The sequence below is a fragment of the Rhinoderma darwinii genome, chromosome 5 (assembly GCF_050947455.1).
Source record: "Rhinoderma darwinii isolate aRhiDar2 chromosome 5, aRhiDar2.hap1, whole genome shotgun sequence".
Lineage (NCBI taxonomy): Eukaryota > Metazoa > Chordata > Amphibia > Anura > Rhinodermatidae > Rhinoderma > Rhinoderma darwinii.
Window position 1 is genome coordinate 212,007,195 of NC_134691.1, and position 19,725 is coordinate 212,026,919.

At 40.9% G+C, this 19,725-nt stretch overlaps 1 long non-coding RNA gene and 2 other non-coding genes across 4 annotated transcripts; 1 reads left to right on the forward strand and 2 right to left on the reverse strand.

The window, feature by feature from the left end:
• Positions 1–3,113: 3,113 nt before the first annotated feature.
• Positions 3,114–9,420, forward strand: LOC142652841 (uncharacterized). 2 transcript variants are annotated; one of them, XR_012847944.1, is made up of 3 exons: positions 3,114–3,206; positions 5,166–5,246; positions 9,295–9,420. It is a non-coding gene; the product is annotated as an uncharacterized LOC142652841 (long non-coding RNA). The 2 variants fall into 2 exon arrangements; XR_012847943.1 differs by lacking the exon at positions 9,295–9,420 and adding an exon at positions 6,400–6,437.
• Positions 3,866–4,048, reverse strand: LOC142654346 (U2 spliceosomal RNA). The gene has a single exon (XR_012849007.1). It is a non-coding gene; the product is annotated as a U2 spliceosomal RNA (small nuclear RNA).
• A 1,404-nt stretch (positions 9,421–10,824) lies between the features above and the next one.
• LOC142654376 (U2 spliceosomal RNA) lies at positions 10,825–11,011 on the reverse strand. The gene has a single exon (XR_012849020.1). It is a non-coding gene; the product is annotated as a U2 spliceosomal RNA (small nuclear RNA).
• Between the last annotated feature and the right edge of the window lie 8,714 nt (positions 11,012–19,725).

The following is a 19,725-nucleotide window of genomic DNA, read 5'->3' on the forward strand; positions in this document are numbered from 1 at the left end:
TTCATTTAAGGTATCACGCATACAATTTGCATCTATTTCCTTCTCATTAAAGAGATCTGAATAAAACATGTGCACCTTTTCTAGGATGTTCTCTGTATTTGTTTCTCCCTCCAATTCATCTATAAGAGTACGTTTCACATTTTTCTTTTTAAAAAAATACCTGGTACACTTTTCATTATTTTCAATGTGCTTTACCCTAGCATTAAAAATAATCTCTTTTCCTTTTTGTTCTAAGGCGTAGGTTATCTCTTTTTTTACACTTTCCAACTCCTCCTCCACCTCTACCCTCACACATCTGAGTTTGAACAAGGCTTGTATCTGCATGTTTAATTTATTAAAAACCTCTTTTTTTCCTTTGCTTTCTTTACACCAGCTGAAATGAAAAAATAAATAAATTTGGTTTACATGTTATCCCACCATAGGCTCATTTGCATATTTAACTTTCTTTCTCTTTTACATTTTTCATACAAGATTTTGAACTTCTCCACAATCTCTGGATCTTCCAGGAGGGTCGTGTTCAATTTTCAGGAGTTTTTTTTTTGCTTCACTCCCCCTGAAAGAGAACACTCAAAGCACAAAAGTTTATGGTCTAAAAAGACATTTGATTCCACCCTACATTCATTCTACTGGCTTTAAATGGCTTGAGGAGAAAATAAAATCTATTCGAGAACTAGTGTTTACATTACTCCATGTGGCTCCTTCCACTTCAGGTAAGTTTTTGTTGCATATTTTAAACACATCAGACATATTAAAATCCATTACTAAATTTTTCAATAAAACCGAAGATTTATCATAAAAACTAGAAGCTGCCTGAGTAAACCGTTTTTCTCCTTTAAAAATACAGTTAAAATCGCCAGCTAAAATCAAGGGATAGGAATTATTAATAAATAACGACAAAGTCTCCAGCATTTCTATGCGGGTGCTTTTCACAGTTGAATCATAAAATGTATGAGCTGCATTTTTTTCCATCTATTGTTATTTTAACTAGTAGAATTCTTCCAGGCATGATTTCTTGTACACAATCTATAATCACATCTCCTTTAAAAAGTATTGCCACACCTGCCGCTCTTGATTCATTTGAGCCTGACCAGACTGATGGGCCAGTCTTTTTAGTATTTCTCGTAGTCTAGGCAGTGAGGTATCCCACACTCCTGCAGAAAAAAGCAAGATGCAGCAAACAAAGAAAGGTAGTTAAGAGCGACTACTCTACTAGTTCTAGTTTTTATCCCTCTCACATTGAGAGAGATACCTTTTATTACAGTCCCCATGGTTTTAGGTCATGAGTTCACCAAAGCTATCATCTTCGGATCCAGCCTGGCTCAAAGAGCTGCTGTCAGAGTGCATGTTATCCACAGACACCATGGAATAGGGAGAGCTGTCAAAGCCACCGATGTCAAAGGTACTTCCTTCTTTCGTATCTATAGTATATCTAGGCTTCCTTCTTGAGGTATAATGGCCTTTGAAGAGTCCTTATGAGTGCGTGGTCTCTTTGGTTTCACTTCCGTCCACTCTTTTCCATATTCTGCGAGGGCTGGTACAGCTTCATCTGGTTTCCCTGCTTCTGGGTGTGTACTACCATCTGCTGCCTGCTGGCCCCTTGCTGCACTTGCTGGTTTCCCTGAGTGACGGCTCTCCTTGTCCCAACACTCTGGACGACAGTTGGCCTCTGAGGGGTCTCATTTCTCTCCCTCTGTGGGGGGAGTACCTTATGGGGGCAGGAGGAAAAAAGATGACCTGTACGGTAACATAAACGGCATTTCTTTTCCGCGGTGCATTCAGAAAAGTCACGATTTGCAGTCAAATTTTTCGTGCCTGTATTGTTTGCAAAATCTAAAAAATTTAGGCATTTCAGCAAAAAAAAACTTGCCCAATTTTGAATCTTGCTGGAGGCAAGCGCACTCCTCCAATGCCTTCCAGGTCCAAGATTAGCTTAACAGAAAACCGCCACTTTACAGTCCATATATTCGTTGTAGACTTTTCTTTAACATTTGACGCCTTTAAAGAAAGTAGATAGGAAGATATATAGATCATGCTCAGAAACATAGGGAGAATACATCTTTACCGTTATGAGTTTCCTGTCCTCTGGAATATGTTCCACAATGGAGACCCCTCTTGAGACCAAGTCGTTCTTCATATCTTTCGCTTTCTTGACGAAGTCCTGAAAGATTCCAACAGAAATGAAAGTCAGAGTCCTCTTCTTGGATAGTCTTGGAGACCCAAAATTACCATCTTCTGAATGCTAAATGTCCTGAACAGGATCTCCTCAACAATGTACTTCAGCCCACGGTCATCCGAATCTGAAATAAAGGAGATTCGGACCGTATTTTTTAGCCTTGAATAGGCAGGAACAGAGCCTGGATCCACATCCATTCTCTCCAATAATGGTCTACAATGGCTATTGCAAACCACTGAGACAAGGGGATCACTCCTCAATGCCAGAGATAGCCCCCTTCCCTATAGCTACATGGAACTTAAGCCCAACGAAGGGCGATGTCCCAAGGCCGAGAAGGGGGGTCTCTAAACACTCCTGCAAATGCAGAGGACCTAATTGCCTAAACCAATCCCTTGGCTTAGCCAAAAGGCAGAGAAGCGATAACCCTAAAGTGGCGCGCGTTGGCAGTGCCTGGCCAATACTGCTGTTCACCCCTTGCAGCGATTCAGCCTACTCCTAGGCACCTCCATGGGGCCCTGCCGGCTCACACACTCACACAAGCAGCCAGGCGGGAGGTGAAAAAAGGCCGGAGAGGAAGCTAGACATGCTTTGCTTCTTTTGCTTGCACCACAATGCTGTGCAGAATGCGGAGGAATCTACGTAAAAACGCCTTCCTGGAAACGCCCAAATACCCTCCTGCCGTGCAGACAAACGCTAGCAGCAGCAAGTGCATGCTCACAGCCACCCCTTCTCCCTTCACGCCTTCGACCACCTGCAATACAGTGCCTGCTTGCTGCTGACCAAGACTGCCTGGGCTCAGGCTTGTCTGTCTGAGGTTGCATTATGATGTCATAAAGCTTGCTCTCACTTCTTAGGGCCCCACTATGACACTTGCAAATTTCCGTCAGAACCTTATATTAGACGTTGCTGCTCAGTCAGTCACTCAGTGTTGCCTTGGAGGGCAACACAGCAACATGTGCCCGTTTTGTCTGCACAGCTTGCTGCCAACAGGAGGCCACAAGAGGGAGACAGGGGACTGCTAAATGGCAAATAGGTAGGCATCCTCCTCAAACTTTACTGACACCTTCTTTTCCTTCCTCCTCCTACAACCTCCATCCTTGCACAGTTTGTTAGTCTTCCTTCCAGGTAACATAGTAACAAATCCAAATTGGTGGCGTCTTTGTAGGCAAGGGAGGAATTGTTGCAACTTCAAATTTTACTTCTTTCAAATGTAGGGAGGAGAGCTCATTCGATCACATCCATCTAGTGCGCAGAGGTCCATTGTGGCGGGTGCAATGGCTGATTGCTGCTCCCCTACTCCACTCCACTATTTCACTATTCCACTACTTGACTGTGGTGCTGGCTGCATCAATCAGTGACTGTGGGCTGGCTGGCTGGCTGGCTCAGGTGCAGCTCTTGAACATTACCTAGGAGGAGGGAGAGAGGTAAAGGAAGGTGAATGAGCTGTTCCAAATTGAAATGCTGGAGACACAGAAACATAGACACAACGCACCAAACACGAGGTGGCAATCTATTAATGAAGTAATTTACTAATGAGGTCATTGTCACACATTACACAACCTGCATTGTATAAAGGCATTGTCCAACAGGTGTTAAAATAATGGGATTAAAGGAGAGATCCAATCTGCAAGAAACAAACTATGGCAAAAGCAAAAAGCAATTTTCACATCTGATTTTAGTCACTGGTTTAGGAAAGGGTGCACCGGTCCTGGAGATACTGCAATACCAGGTCAATGCGTGCAGTGGACAGAGCAAGCTCTATTTCCATCTCCCTGTTCTAAAATCCCATTTAATATATGGTCCCCAGATAGGGGACGTATCAGATATTAAACTGATAAGAACAGATTTTTATTTTTTTTACATTTGAATAAAAATTCCAGTACATTCGCACAACCACAAAATCAAATAATCATATTACACAAGTTAAAGTTCCACATTCTTGCAGCTTTTGAAGGACCTAATCTCTTTCTATCTAGTAAATAGTAAACATGCATCTCACTGAAGGCTAGCTTAATGCAGTCTTTTACATCAATAGTCTTTTTTGAAGATTAAAATATTCCTAGACTTAATTAATTTTTAATGCAGTTTAAAAAGATCCACAGTATTCTCTTTTTTTCTTGAGATAAGTCTTTAGTCAGTCCATATAGCACAACTTCATGGTCTAGCTTTTTAAGACCAGTTAAAAATTTTAAATGTTCGCCTACTGTACTCAATACTTGCTGTGCAAAATTGCAATTTCATAGAAGATGTACTGTGGTTTCCTCTCTCTGACATCCCTGTCTTTGACAAAAAGGACTATTACTTATCCTCCGACTGTATTGGAATGCTTTTGTAGGCAAACATTCATGAACTGACATCCAAGCTAAATCCTTCAATTCATTAGCGAAATAAGGTGAATTAGTGTCTTTCCAAATCTGCTGACTTATTTTATATGTAAAGTTTTTAACAGGTTCCATTGTCTCTGACTTTCTAAAGTGCATAAGTATTTTATTTCTTCCACTTTTTAAAGTGCTAGGCTCCAAGTCTGTCAATTTAAAAATTGTTATAGTTTTTTCTAAAGTGACATTGTGCTTAGAAATATTTGTTACTACAGGTGATGACAAAGATAAATTAATCCACTTCTTCTAAAAACATGTCCAGCAGCATATTTCAAAAAGTAAGACCATGATATCTCTGAAAACATATTTCTAAAATACAGACTAAAATAATTTGCTGTTAGGAAGAGAAATAAGTTGGGAACATCTTTCCCTCCGTTCTTATGCAATTTATACATCTTATCTCTTCGCAGTTTCTCTGATTTAGAACCCTAAACAAATTCAAAGAACAGTATTTGCAAACTTCTCACACACTGATTTTGGTGTGAAAAAAACCATATTAAGATACAATAAAACTGGAATTAAAACTGCTTTGATTATAAGAGTTTTCTCTTCAATAGATAATTTCCTTATCTTCCAAGAGTCTATTTTACGTTTTACTTTTTCTTTTGTTACAGTCCAGCTTAAAACACCATCATTTCTGGGATCAAACCAGACTCCAAGGATTTTGATTTTCTCTGACTGTAGTTGTAACAAAGGTCACTTTTTTGTAAATTTAGCTTAAAGCCAGATGCTTCACAGAAAAAGTCAGTTACCCTAATCGCTCTTTTCAAAGATACAACAGAGTCACAGAAAATACTGATGTCATCCATGTAACCTTTGACTTTTATTTCTAGTCCTCTTCCTCCAGGTATAGGAACACCATGAATAATTTTTTCTCTTCTTAGCTTGCACAGACAAACAAGATTGGCGATCGAGAACATCCCTGTTTGACACCTGAATGTAATAAAATGTCTTCGGTTAAAAACCCATTAATTAGAACCCTGCTAAAAGATTCACAATATAAAAGAGCAATTTGCTGGATAAAAACTTCTGGAAATTTCATTTTTCTTAAAACAGACCATAGAAAAGAATGTGATACCCTGTCAAAGGCTTTCTGAAAGTCTAGACTCTGGATCGCTAACTTCTGGTTTCTTTCTTTTTGGTATCAGATGGCGTCCCTTATGATCAAATTGGCCCATACGCCTCTGCCAGGGACAGCACATACCTGATCCGGATGTATGACTTGCTCCAACACTAGCTTTATTCTGTTGACAAGAATTTTAGACAAAATTTTGTAGTCCACATTTAACAGGGTAATTGGCCTCCAATTTTCAAGTAATTCCCTATCTCCCTTTTTAAATAATAGGATGACTACACCATTTCTCCAAGAGTCCGGCAATAGATTACTATTAAAAGCTTCTTTAAAAATCAGGAATAAATCTTCTTTTATATTTTGTAAGAAGGTTAGGTAAAACTCAACGGGCAATTCATCTGACCCCGGAGTCTTACATCTTGCAAAGCTTTTGATGGCAGTGAGTACTTCCTCTATCTTTAACTCTTTGGTTAATAATTCTTGATCAGTTTTATCCAAAGAAAGATCTAAAGTGCTTAGTGTGTCTTTTAAGAAAAGGGGATCAATTTTCTTTTCACTAAAAAGTTCTTGATAAAATTGTTTTGTTTTGTTTAAGATTCCAGTAATTTCTTTTTCTCCTTCCAGTTCTTTGATTGGTTCTTTTAATTCTGTTGTTTTTTTGAGAAAATAGCGTGAACAACTTTAATTATTTTCAAGGTGCTTAACTTTTGCACTGTAAATAACTTCTTTTCCTTTTTCTTCAATGGCTTTAGCTATGTCTCTCTTTTTATTTTTAGGATGAGATCGTCTACGTCAACTCCAACACTCTACAAGAAGTAGCAGGCTTGTATTTTAGTGTTAAGCCACACTCTCTTTTCTCTTGCTATCTGAATACTTTTTTTTTTAAGAAGAATTATTTTATTTTAATCTTTGCATTTTCCCACCATTCAAGCATTGTCGTAAAACAAACTTTTGTTTCCCTTAAATTTGCATAAAACAAAGCAAAATCTGTTCTTAACTGTTCATTTTCAAGTATGGAGACATTCAGCCTCCATACCCCTCTATCTCTTTTCATAGCAGGCAGCTCTAACAAAGCTCCCACCAATTTGTGATCAGAGAAAATATTGTTTTCAAGGTGTATCGAATGTCTCTGTATGGACTGACTTGTAAACAAAAAATCAATACGAGATTTATAGAGATTGTTCTCCCAGGTATATCCTGGGTCCGATGGCTGTAAGACTGACCACACGTCTGCCAGTCTAAAATCTGAAGTTAGGTCTCTCAATATCTTCCTAGTTTTGTCAAAGCGTACTTCGGAAGCACCTCCCAACCTCACCTCTCCCGGCATCATGCAGTTTAGATCACCTCCCAATATCAGAGGAGAAGACCCAGGGAGAAAAACTTGTTTATCTTCAAGTAACTGTGCTCTCTCCTCTACCATAGGAGAAACATAAATATTGACTAACCTTAGATCAAGTCCATTATAAGATGTATTTACTAACAGAGCTCGACCTGGAACTATTTCTGTGAAAGATGTTACTTCGATGTCTCGATTTTTAAATAAGACACCAATCCCAGAGTTCTTGTTAGCATTGTCACCTGACCATATTGATGGTCCACATTTCCATTCATCTCTCTATTCAGCATAATTGGTATTATGCTCGATTCCACACTCTTGAATAAAAAAAATATCATAATTGAAAGATTCAAGAAAGGAAAAAAAAAAAAATCAGCCGCCCTTGTAGGACCCTTTATACCCCTTATATTCAAAGAGGCTACTCTGATGTTACTCATCTGAATCCGAGAGTTGCGGAATGATGCTATCCGAATCAGACGAAAACACCTCAGTGTTTTGTGACGGTTTGATTAAAACTAGTTTTGTTAGTTGAAATATCAACTTTTTTTTCTCTTCCTTTGCTCCTCTAGCTCCATAGTTTCCCCCTAGGGGACGGAGGGATCAGGACCTGCCGCTCTGGAAGAAGAAGGTTGCTCCATATCTGATGGAACACATGATTCGGTAACCGAGTTCTCTCCCACTTTCTGAATGACAGTAGGGACAGTGGGAGCCAATTTTACAGTCACTTTTTTAGCCAACAGGACGGGTTTTGTCAGAATAGATGTTTCCACTTATCAAGTTTTCTTTTTGTTTTCCAGGCGCTTTCAAACTCTCCACAGACTCTGGGCCTCCAGAGGGACCTTTAGGAAGACCGCCAGATGGTCTAGTTTTAACAACGTCTGCCCAAGACGCTCCAGGTTTGCTTGGACAGTCTTTAAGTACGTGCCCCAAGTTATTACAAAAGTTGCAGATGGTACCTTTCACACAGGTATTAGAAGTGTAACCAGCTTCTCCACAATTGTTACAAACTGTCACTTCTGGTGTAGGGCAGTTATCCTGTCTGTGTCCAAAATGAAGACACTTCCTGCAATATTGGGGCATACCGCTATAGAAAAGATAACATCTTTAATTCCCCAGCATAAAATTGGAGGGTGGATGGCAAAACCCCTCAATTCCTTCAAGGTCTGCCTTTAATTTATTCAGAAAGCGATACTTCCCAGGATTCAAGATTTTTGTTCCTCCTTTAATATCTGAGAAGTATTTCATCAGAAAACAGGCAATGTCTTTTTTTTTTTTTTTCTATTGAAAGCCCGAGTCGTGCATTCTATCACCCAAGTGCATAAAAAGTGCAGAGGTGCCACACAAAAAGTGCACAAGGATGCGGTCTATCGCAGCCCTTCTCTTAAAAGAGAGAGGCCCCGCATAACCATTCCTCAACCCTCCAAGCCATAGGCCTAGAGGATCAAGGATCGATGATCCCCCCTCGCCGAAGCTTAGGGAGACCCAAACACACTCCTAGGCTTCTACCTGGGCTGCCACCCCAGTGTCCACCTAGGAGCCTGCATCCTAGTTGCACCTCCCCTCCGAAGAAGGGAGGCCGGGTTGCAGGGGAAAAAGGAACCAGAAGGCCACACATTTTCCCCCTAGACCTCAGGAGGGTCCCAAAATCCTTGTGACAAACGTGACAAACACACAGTGAAAAACAAAATTAAATAAGTGGATGTGCGCTGTGATACAGCCTGGACATCCGCCAGGTATAAAAAATTCCTCATCTCCCAGCCAGAAGGCCAGGAGAAAAAAGGTGTGTGCTTAGAAGTGTGAAAGAAGAGTGCGTGCAAATGTGCCTTCACTCAGTGGGATCCCACCCCCAGTGAGTTAGGGCACCCCAGGGTCACCAGCCCTGGGGCACATAGCAACTCGGGCTTTCAAACTACCCGACCTCCTGACCTCGATCCGGCGGTCGCCTGGTCACCTACAAATTGTACCTTTAAACCAAATGCTACACCAGAGCGATGACCGTTGTGGTTCCCTGCCCTCACCTCGGCGTTCTGTTATCCCCCTACGATGGCCGATCAACCACCGGCAGGGAGGATTACTAACCTCAGCTTGAGCAGGTACTACACTTGATCTTAGCCAAAAGGCCGAGAAGCAGAAAACAGGCAATGTCGTCCACCTTCACCCAAGGGTTATACATGAACACAGTCACAACCAGCTCACCAGCAGTATAGAGTAGGGTGAATACCAATCCCTCCAACTCAGGGAGACTCCACTTTATCTTGAGCTGATTGTAGAAATTCTGGCAAGCTTTGTAGTCTTCCAAGACAAGGACATAACTACCTTTTCCATGTTCTTCTAGGCAAAGGATATCCGACTTGTCAACTGCCAAGATGTTAGACAGCACTGTGTTCACCAGAAATTCCAAATGGATCTTCTCCTGGGAGGCTTCGTCGATGTCGATACGGATTCCATGCTTCATCCTGGATTCTCCAGCCTTCAGGAATTAAATTCGGCTTTCCATCGCCAATTGATCGCCAGTTGTTCTTCAGTTCACCCCTTATAGCAGCAGGTAGCTTAAGCTGCAAGAGTGATGCAACAAGGCCAAGGATGCCACGTCCGAACCTGCCTCTTCAGCTAACCACTTGGGTTTAGCCGAAAGGCCGAGAAGCGATAACCCCAGAGTGGCGTGTGTTGGCAGTGCCTGGCAATACTGCTGTTCACCCCTTGCAGCGATTCAGCCTACTCCTAGGCACCTCCATGGGGCCCTGCCGGCTCACACACTCACACAAGCAGCCAGGCAGGCGGGAGGTGAATAAAGGCCGGAGAGGAAGCTAGACATGCCTTGCTTCTTTTGCTTGCACCACAATGCTGTGCAGAAAGCGGAGGAATCTACATAAAAACGCCATCCTGGCAACGCCCAAATGCCCTCCTGCCGTGCAGACAAACGCTAGCAGCAGCAAGTGCATGCCCAAGTCACCCCTTCTCCCTTCACGCCTTCGATCACCTGCAATACAGTGCCTGCTGACCAACACTGCCTGGGCCCAGGCTTGTCTGTCTGGGTTCCCATTATGATGTCATAAAGCTTGCTCTCACTTCTTAGGGCCCCACTATGACAAGGGCAAAGTTCCGTCAGAACCTTATATTAGACGTTGCTGCTCAGTCAGTCACTCAGTGTTGCCTTGGTGGGCAACACGTGCCCGTGTTGCCTGCACAGCAACATGTGCAGCTAGCTGCCTCCAGGTGGCCACAAGAGGGAGACAGGGGACTGCAAAATGGCAAATAGGCATCATCCTCAAACTTTACTGACACCTTCTTGTCCTTCCTCCTGCTACAACCTCCATCCTTGCACAGTTTGTTATTCTTCCAGGTAACATAGTAACAAATCCAAATTGGTGGATTGGTGTAGGCAAGGCTTTGTTGCAACTTCAATTCTTACTTCTTTGAAATGTAGGGAGGACAGCTCATTCCATCACATCCATATAGTGTGCACAGGTAGGTAGGTCCATTGTGGCGGGTGCAATGGCTGCTTCCTGTCCCCCTACTCCACTATTCCTCTACTTGACTGTGGTGCTGCATCAATCAGACGGCTGTGGGTTGAGTGGCTGGCTCAGGTGCAGCTCTTTAACTTAGCAAAGAGGAGGGAGAGAAGAAAAGGAAGGTGAATGAGCTGTTCCAAATTGAAATGCTGGAAACACGCACAGCACAAGAGGTGGCAAACTGTTAATGAAGTCATTGAATAATTAGGTCATTCATTATCACACATTACAAAAATGCATTGTACAACAGGCGTTCAAATAATGGGATTAAAGGAGAGATCCAATCAGCAAGAAAAAAACAATGGCAAAAGTAAAAAGCACATTTCACATCTGATTTTAGTCACTGGTTTAGGAAAGGGTGCACCGGTCCTGGAGATACTTCAATACTAGGTCAATGCGTGGAGTGGACAGAGCAAGCTCTATTTCCATCTCCCTGTTATAAAAATCCGTTTAATATATGGTCCCCAGATAGAGGACGTATCAGTTATTAAACTGATAAGAACAGATTTTTTTTTTTATCTTTTTCTTGAAAAACACAATACAATTTAAACATATCACAAAAAACACACAAATCTTCACAAGATTTTACAAATATATCACAGAACCATAATACAATAGAAATATCACAAAAATACACAATACAATCAGAATCATATGATCTTCCTCATAACAGAAACACGAAAATATTACAATGTAATTGAGTTACAACATTTCTACACAATAGCATTACATCTAGCCAGAACACCACATATCATCATATCTTTCCCTTTACAATGTTCCTTTCCCTTTAAGGCTGCCCATTAGGCTGATAATCTGAAAAATAGAAAATACAAAGTCAATTAAATCTGTAAATAATTTGACCACTGCTCAACTTTCCACATATTCAGAGCAATACTTTCAAACTTTTAACAATCCAACAGAAAATAGATGTACTGTACATGTTAGCAACCACCAATTTGATACAATCTCTGGGAGTAATCTCTTCTCTTTTAAAGAGAGCGATGTTTCTTGCTTTCCACAATGCATCTTTAACTGAGTTTATCACTTGCCAAGCGACTCGGTTTTCACATCTCATTAGAGTTAAGGAGACTCCATATAGTACCTGTTTGTAACAAAGAGTCTGCACCTTACCGACCTCCTTTATGAAGCTAGATGCTTTCTCCCAGATTTAATTTGCATATTTACACGCCCATAGTAGATGTTCCACAGTTTCTGACTCGCCACAATGGATTCTGGGACATTTGGCTGATCTAACTAGGCCCCTATTATGCTGAAAATCCCTAACAGGGACACACTGATGCACTGCTGCCCAGGCTAGATCCTTCTGCGGATTAAATAAACAATTAGCAGAGACATTTTTCCAAATTTGTTTAGTCAATGCAACCGGGTACTGTTCAATCGGCAATGTAGTTTTTCTTTTGCTGCACATAACAGGTTAACTTTCTCTGATCTTTTAACACCTCAATGTTTACATGCTGCAGTTTAAACTGCACTACAATTTTTTCCACCACCTCGTAAAACTTGGGGAGAATTAGAGCATAAGGTCTGTGTAACTCCAACTTTACCCATGAATATTTCTGCAGGACATAACCTGTGAAGAATAATGTCCACATACCAAAGCTGAAAAATGTCAAGTAAATGAACATATCAAGATCAGGCATACTCTTGCCTCCTTGCCTTTGTTCTCTGCATACGTTGTCTCCGGATAGTTTTTCCATCTGCGAGCTCCAAAAAAAAAAAGAATAGTCTTTTTAACAATAAATTATTCATGGGAAATACAAGGCCCACAAATAAAATGACCGGCAAAAGTTCTGCTTTGATTACCAAAACTTTACCTTCCATGGAAAGGTCCTTTAACCCCTTAAGGACGCAGGCACTTTTGGACCATATGGACACAGCCAGGCCAGAAATGCTGATGAAAGGGCGAGCAGGTGCTGGACACAGCCGGGTCTTTGATGCTGGGAGAGCATGGTGTGTTGTTGTTTGGCATAGCAAGCAGGGTAGCCCGCTCTATGAATTATCAAGGCGTCACAAATAGGCTTCTACCTGGCTATACACGTTGTGCCTCATGACGTACACACTATCCCTCCATGTTTCACTCACTTGCACCCCATTATCCATTTATTTCTGTTGAGGCACTTCATTTATTACTGCCCCCTATATTTCGCTTATAGTATTACACTTGCACACACACTATTCATTCATTATTTCTTAGTACACTTCCCATGCACCACACACCACTCCCCTCAAGACTAGTGGGAGTGGCTATTATTATTTAAAGCACCTGCTCGCCCTTTCATCAGCATTTCTGGCCTGGCTGTGTCCATTTGTAAGTATGGCCTTTGTCGGTGTTTTTGTATATGTCCCTGTGTTTTTATCGGTTCTGTTTGTGCATCAGGAACGTTCTGTTCCAGTTTAGGAGTTAGGGACTCGCAAGTCTGGGGATCCTTGTCGTGGATTGCGAGCTTGCGTCCTTTTGGCCAAAATGATTACCAATACCCCAGGTATTTTTCATTATTATGTATATTCGCTTCTCTTGGACACAGCCGGGTCTTTGATGCTGGGAGAGCATGGTGTGTTGTTGTTTGGCATAGCAAGCAGGGTAGCCCGCTCAATGAATTATCAAGGCGTCACAAATAGGCTTCTACCTGGCTATACACGTTGTGCCTCATGACGTACACACTATCCCTCCATGTTTCACTCACTTGCACCCCATTATCCATTTATTTCTATTGAGGCACTTCATTTATTACTGCCCCCTATATTTCACTTATAGTATTACACTTGCACACACACTATTCATTCATTATTTCTTAGTACACTTCCCATGCACCACACACCACTCCCCTCAAGACTAGTGGGAGTGGCTATTATTATTTAAAGCACCTGCTCGCCCTTTCATCAGCATTTCTGGCCTGGCTGTGTCCATTTGTAAGTATGGCCTTTGTCGGTGTTTTTGTATATGTCCCTGTGTTTTTATCGGTTCTACTTTTGGACCATATGACACAGCCTCATTTTTTAAATCTGACATGCGTCACTTTATGTGGTACTCTGGAACGCTTTTACCTATCCAAGTGATTCTGAGATTGTTTTCTCGTGACATATTGTACTTTGTTAGTGAAAAAATGTGGTCGATATATTCAATATTTTTGTGTGATAAACACCAAAATTTAGAGAAAATTTGCAAAAAATTCGCATTTTCTAAATTCAAATGTATCTGCTTGTAAGACAGATAGTAATACCACACAAAATAGTTACTAGCTAACATTTCCAATATGTCTACTTTAGATTGGCATCGTTTTTTGAACATCCTTTTATTTTTTTAGGACGTTACAAGGCTTATAAGTTTAGCAGCAATTTCTCATATTTTCAAGAAAATTTCAAAAGCCTATTTTTTTAGGGACCAGTTCAGTTCTGAAGTGGCTTTGAGTGCCTTTATATATTAGGAACCCCCACAAATCACCCCATTTTAAAAACTGCACCCCTTAAAGTACTCAAAACAGCATTTAGAAAGTTTCTTAACCCTTTGTGTTTCACAGGAATTAAAGCAAAGTGGAAGGGAAATTAGCTAATTTCATTTTTTTTTTGCAGAAATTCCATTTTAATCCATTTTTCCTGTAATACTGAAGGTTTTTACCACAGAAACACAACTGAATATTTATTGCCTGATTCTGAAGTTTTTAGAAATATCCCACATGTGGCCCTAGTGCGCTACTGGACTGAAACACCGGCCTCAGAAGCAAAGGAGCACCTAGAGGATTTTTGGGCCTTCCTTTTCTTAAATTATATTTCAGGCACCATGTCAGGTTAGAAGAGGTCTTGTGGTGCCGAAACAAAGGAAACCCCCCAAAAGTGACTCCATTTGGGAAACTATACCCTTTGAGGAATTCATCTAGGGGTGTAGTGAGCATTTTGACCCCACAGGTGTTTCATAGATTTAATTAGAATTGGGCAGTGAAAATGAAAAATTACATTATTTTCCAATAAGATGTAGCTTTACCTCAAAATTTTTATTTTTTTCAACAAATAAATAATGAAAAGCACCCCAACATTTGTAAAGCAACTTCTCCAGAGTACAGAAATACCCAACATGTGGTCATATACGGCTGTTTGGGGAAGCGGCAGAACTCAGAAGGGAAGGCACGCCATTTAGCTTTTGAAGTACAGATTTTGCTGGTTTGATTGCTCGGCACCATGTTGCATTTGTAAAGCTCCTAAAGGTACCAGTACAGTGGAAACCCCCCAAAAGTGACTCCATTTGGGAAACTACACCCCTAGAGGAATTCAACTAGGGGTGTAGTGAGTATTTTGACCCCCCCCAGGTGTTTCATAGATTTCATTAGAATTGGGCAGTAAACATGAAAAATTTCATTTTTTTTCCACTAAGACGTAGCTTTAGGTAAAAATGTTTCATTTTCTCATCAAATAAAGGAGAAAAATCACCATAACATTTGTAAAGCAACTTCTCCAGAGTACGGAAATACCCCATATGTGGTAATAAAGTACTGTATGAATACACATCAGGGCTCAGAAGGGAAGGCGCGCCATTTGGCTTTTGGAGAGCAGATTTTGCTGGATTGGTTTTTCTGCACCATGTCGCTTTTGCAAAGCCCCTTAGGTAGCAGTACAGTGGAAACTACCCAAAAGTGACTCCATTTGGAAAACTACACCCATTGAGGAATTAATCTAGGGGTGTAGTGAGCATTTTGACCCCACAGGTGTTTCATAGATTTAATTAGAATTGGGCAGTGAAAATGAAAAATTACATTATTTTCCAATAAGATGTAGCTTTACCTCAAAATTTTTATTTTTTTCAACAAATAAATAATGAAAAGCACCCCAACATTTGTAAAGCAACTTCTCCAGAGTACAGAAATACCCAACATGTGGTCATATACGGCTGTTTGGTGAAGCGGCAGAACTCAGAAGGGAAGGCACGCCATTTAGCTTTTGAAGTACAGATTTTGCTGGTTTGATTGCTCGGCACCATGTTGCATTTGTAAAGCTCCTAAAGGTACCAGTACAGTGGAAACCCCCCAAAAGTGACTCCATTTGGGAAACTACACCCCTAGAGGAATTCAACTAGGGGTGTAGTGAGTATTTTGACCCCCCCAGGTGTTTCATAGATTTCATTAGAATTGGGCAGTAAACATGAAAAATTTCATTTTTTTTCCACTAAGACGTAGCTTTAGGTAAAAATGTTTCATTTTCTCATCAAATAAAGGAGAAAAATCACCATAACATTTGTAAAGCAACTTCTCCAGAGTACGGAAATACCCCATATGTGGTAATAAAGTACTGTATGAATACACATCAGGGCTCAGAAGGGAAGGCGCGCCATTTGTCTTTTGGAGTGCAGATTTTGCTGGATTGGTTTTTCTGCACCATGTCGCTTTTGCAAAGCCCCTTAGGTAGCAGTACAGTGGAAACTACCCAAAAGTGACTCCATTTGGAAAACTACACCCATTGAGGAATTAATCTAGGGGTGTAGTGAGCATTTTGACCCCACATGTGTCTCATATATTTTATTAGAAATAGGCAGTGAAAATTAAAAATTACATTATTTTCCAATAAGACGCAGCATTAGTTAAATTTTTTTCATTTTCTCAACAAATAAAGGAGAAAAAGCTCCGTAACATTTGTAAAGCAACTTCTTCAGAGTAGGGAAATACCCCACACGTGGTCATAAACTGCTATTTGGACACACAGCAAGGCTCTAAAGGGAAGGAGCGCCATTTAGTATTTGGAGTGGAGATTTTATAAGATTCGTTTTTTGACACCATGTTGCATTGAGCTATAGTACCAGTACAGTGGTACCCCCCGAAAAATTACCCCATTTTGGAAACTAGATCCCTCAAAGAATTGATCTAGGGGTGTAGTGAGCATTTTGACCAAACAAGTGTTTTGCAAAAATGAGTAAACCATAGATGTTGCAGATTGAAAATTGCTGTTTTCCACAGATATGCCATTTCAGTGGCCAATGAGTTGTGCCCAGCTTGTACCACCGTAGACACACATCCCATAAATTGTTAAGCGGGTTCTCCAGAATACCCCATATGTGGTATCAGGGCATATGTAAGCTGTGAGGAGTAAATCAGGATATATGTAATATGTGCGGGTACATCAGGGTATATGTAATCTGTGCGGAGAACATATGGCTATATGTAATATGTGCGGGTACATCAGGATATATGTAAGCTGTGCGGAGTACATCAGGGTATATGTAATATGTGAGGAGTACATCAGGGTATATGTAATCTGTGAGGAGTACATCAGGGTATATGTAATATGTGCGGGTACATCAGGATATATGTAAGCTGTGCGGAGTACATCAGGGTATATGTAATATGTGTGGAGTACATCAGGGTATATGTAATATGTGTGGAGTACATCAGGGTATATGTAATATGTGCGGAGTACATCAGGGTATATGTAATATGTGCGGAGTACATCAGGGTATATGTAAGCTGTGCGGAGTACATCAGGGTATATGTAAGCTGTGCGGAGTACATCAGGGTATATGTAAGCTGTGCGGAGTACATCAGGATATATGTAAGCTGTGCGAAGTACATCAAGGTATATGTAAGCTGGGCAGAGTACATCCGGGTATATGTAAGCTAGGCGCAGTACATCAGGGTATATGTAAGCTTGGCGGAGTACATCAGGCTATATGTAAGCTGGGCGCAGTACATCAGGGTATATGTAAGCTGGGAGGAGTACATCAGGGTATATGTAAGCTGGGCGGAGTGCATCAAGGCATATGTAAGCTGGGCGGAGTGCAACAGGTCATAATAGGATGATGTAATAATGGGGAGAATGAATAATCCATGGATTGGTGTGGTCGCTTTTAACCAATCCTTTATACACAGGCCGGGATAATTGGGTATTATACAAAATATCTGCGCTCCAGTGTTGACTTATATTTGACTTCTTCACTAGGCCTATAAGCTGCACAAGGCCCTAAAGTTTCCTCATCTCCGCTGCATCTACAGGGTCCACCCGTGGGGTCCAGCAAATGACGATGTGGGGTGTTTAGTGAAATTCTACTGGACCTAAAAATGAGTCTGGGCCGTCATTTAGAATCATTTTGCATCATTGCGTTTTGAGAGTCATAACGTGTTATTTTTCCGGTGATGGAGCTGTGTGAGGGCGCGTTTTTTGTGGAACGAGATGTAATTTTTATTGGTTCCATTTTGGGGTACATGCAATTTTTTTTATCACTATTTATTCAATTTTTTGGGAGATGAGGAAACCAAAAAACAGCCATTCCAGCACGTTTTTTTTTTTTACAGTGTTCACAATGCCGTATAAACAACATGTTAACTTTATTCTGCGGGGCGAGACGATTACAGCGACACCAAATTTATATTGTTTTTTTACGTTTCACTACGTTCCCACAATAAAAATACTGTTTTCTAAAAAAATCATGTTTTAGTGTCGCCATATTCTGAGAGCCGTAACTTTTTTATTTTTTAGTTGATATCACTGCGGGACGGCTTGTTTTATGCGTGACAAACTTTAGTTTCTATTGGTACCATTTTGCGTTACTTGCAACTTTTTGGTCACTTTTTATTACATTTTTTTTGAGACAAGATGACCAAAAAATAAAATGCTGTCATTGTTTTTTATTAAAAAATGTTACGGTGTTCACCGTGCGGTAAAAATAATGTGATATTTTTATAGATCAGGCCGTTCCGAACGCGGCAATACCTATTATGTATAGTTTTTTTTAATATTTTCATTTTTTTTCTAATAATAAAGGAGTTGATCAGGGAAACAGGACAAGTGTTGTTTTTATTATTTATTTATTATTTATTAACTTTTATTTATTTTTCTTTTTAAATTTTTTACGTTTTCTTTTACACTGACCTGGGGACTTGAAGATCTGGTCTTCTGATCCCCGGTACGATGCACTGCACTACTTATGTAGTGCAGTGGATCGTAACTGTCATTTTTCATTTGACAGTTAGCGTATTAGGTCCTGCCTCAGGCAGGACCTAATAGGCTACCGTACCTGGGCAACCAGGAAGCCTAGTAACGGTTTCCTGGTTGCCATAGCAACAATCGCCACCCGCGATCCATCGCGGGGAGGCCCGGGGGTTACAGAGGGAGCTCCCTCCCTCTGTCAACCACTTCAATGCGGCGGACGTCATTGACAGCCGCATTGAAGGGGTTAAATGGCTGCGATCGGCGGTAACAGCCATTGCAGCGGCATGTCAGCTGTGTATAACAGCTGACAGCCGCTGAAGATAAAGCGCGCACAGCTCCTGTGCTCGCTTTATCTGCAGGGCGTAACTGTACGCCCGAATGCGGGAACTCACTTGGTTTTCGGACGTACAGTTAAGCCCAAATGCGGGAAGGGGTTAATTTCCAAAAATTTACTTTGTTTTGCATTTTAGTTTTGACCATCTCCCAACTTTCCTCTCCTGAGACCTCTTTATTAAACCAAATCCCAAGGACTTTTATTTTATCAGTTAATTTTATCTGGTCTGGCAATTCTTGCTGCCATGCACCCAATGTCATACAAGCACATTTGTTAATATTTAGTACTAACCCTGCGGCACCTTCAAACATTCTTGACCAAAGGATGACTCGCTGTACACTTGTGCCTGTAGAAGCAACAATATTAACATCATCCATATATGCAATGCATTTAACTTGGTCTCCATTAGACCCAGGCAAAAAAATTCCTCCTGATAATCTTATCATTCCTCAAGGTTATTAAAAATGGCTCCAAAGCACAAATAAAGAGGATTGGTGAAAGAGGGCACCCCTGCCTTACTCCACACAAGAGTGGCACCCCTTCACTAAACATACCATTAATTTCAACAGTACTATATGCTCCCTTATATAGGGTTTTAATTTTATTAACAAAACCGGTCGGAAACCCCATTTTCTCCAAGACCTGAAATAAAAAGGACTGGTTAACTGAATCATAAGCTTTTTTGAAATCAAGACTTAATAAACAAACTGCTTGTTTCCTGTCTGTACTAGAGATGAGCGAACTTATGAAAAGTTCGGTTCGGCAAGTTCGCCGAATTTCGTGCAAAAGTTCGATTCGGACCGAACTAGTTCTGACCGAACCTGTAATACAAGAAAGCCCCTAAAAATCGTGTATAACACTGTTTTAAAGCCCTAGAAGCCCTGTATAACACTCTTAGGTCACCCATGAGTGTATCCAAGTACTTTTGAGCTGTCTTTAATGCAAAGTTGGTGTCAAAGTTACGCCAACATGTATGGCTCTAGGAAAACGG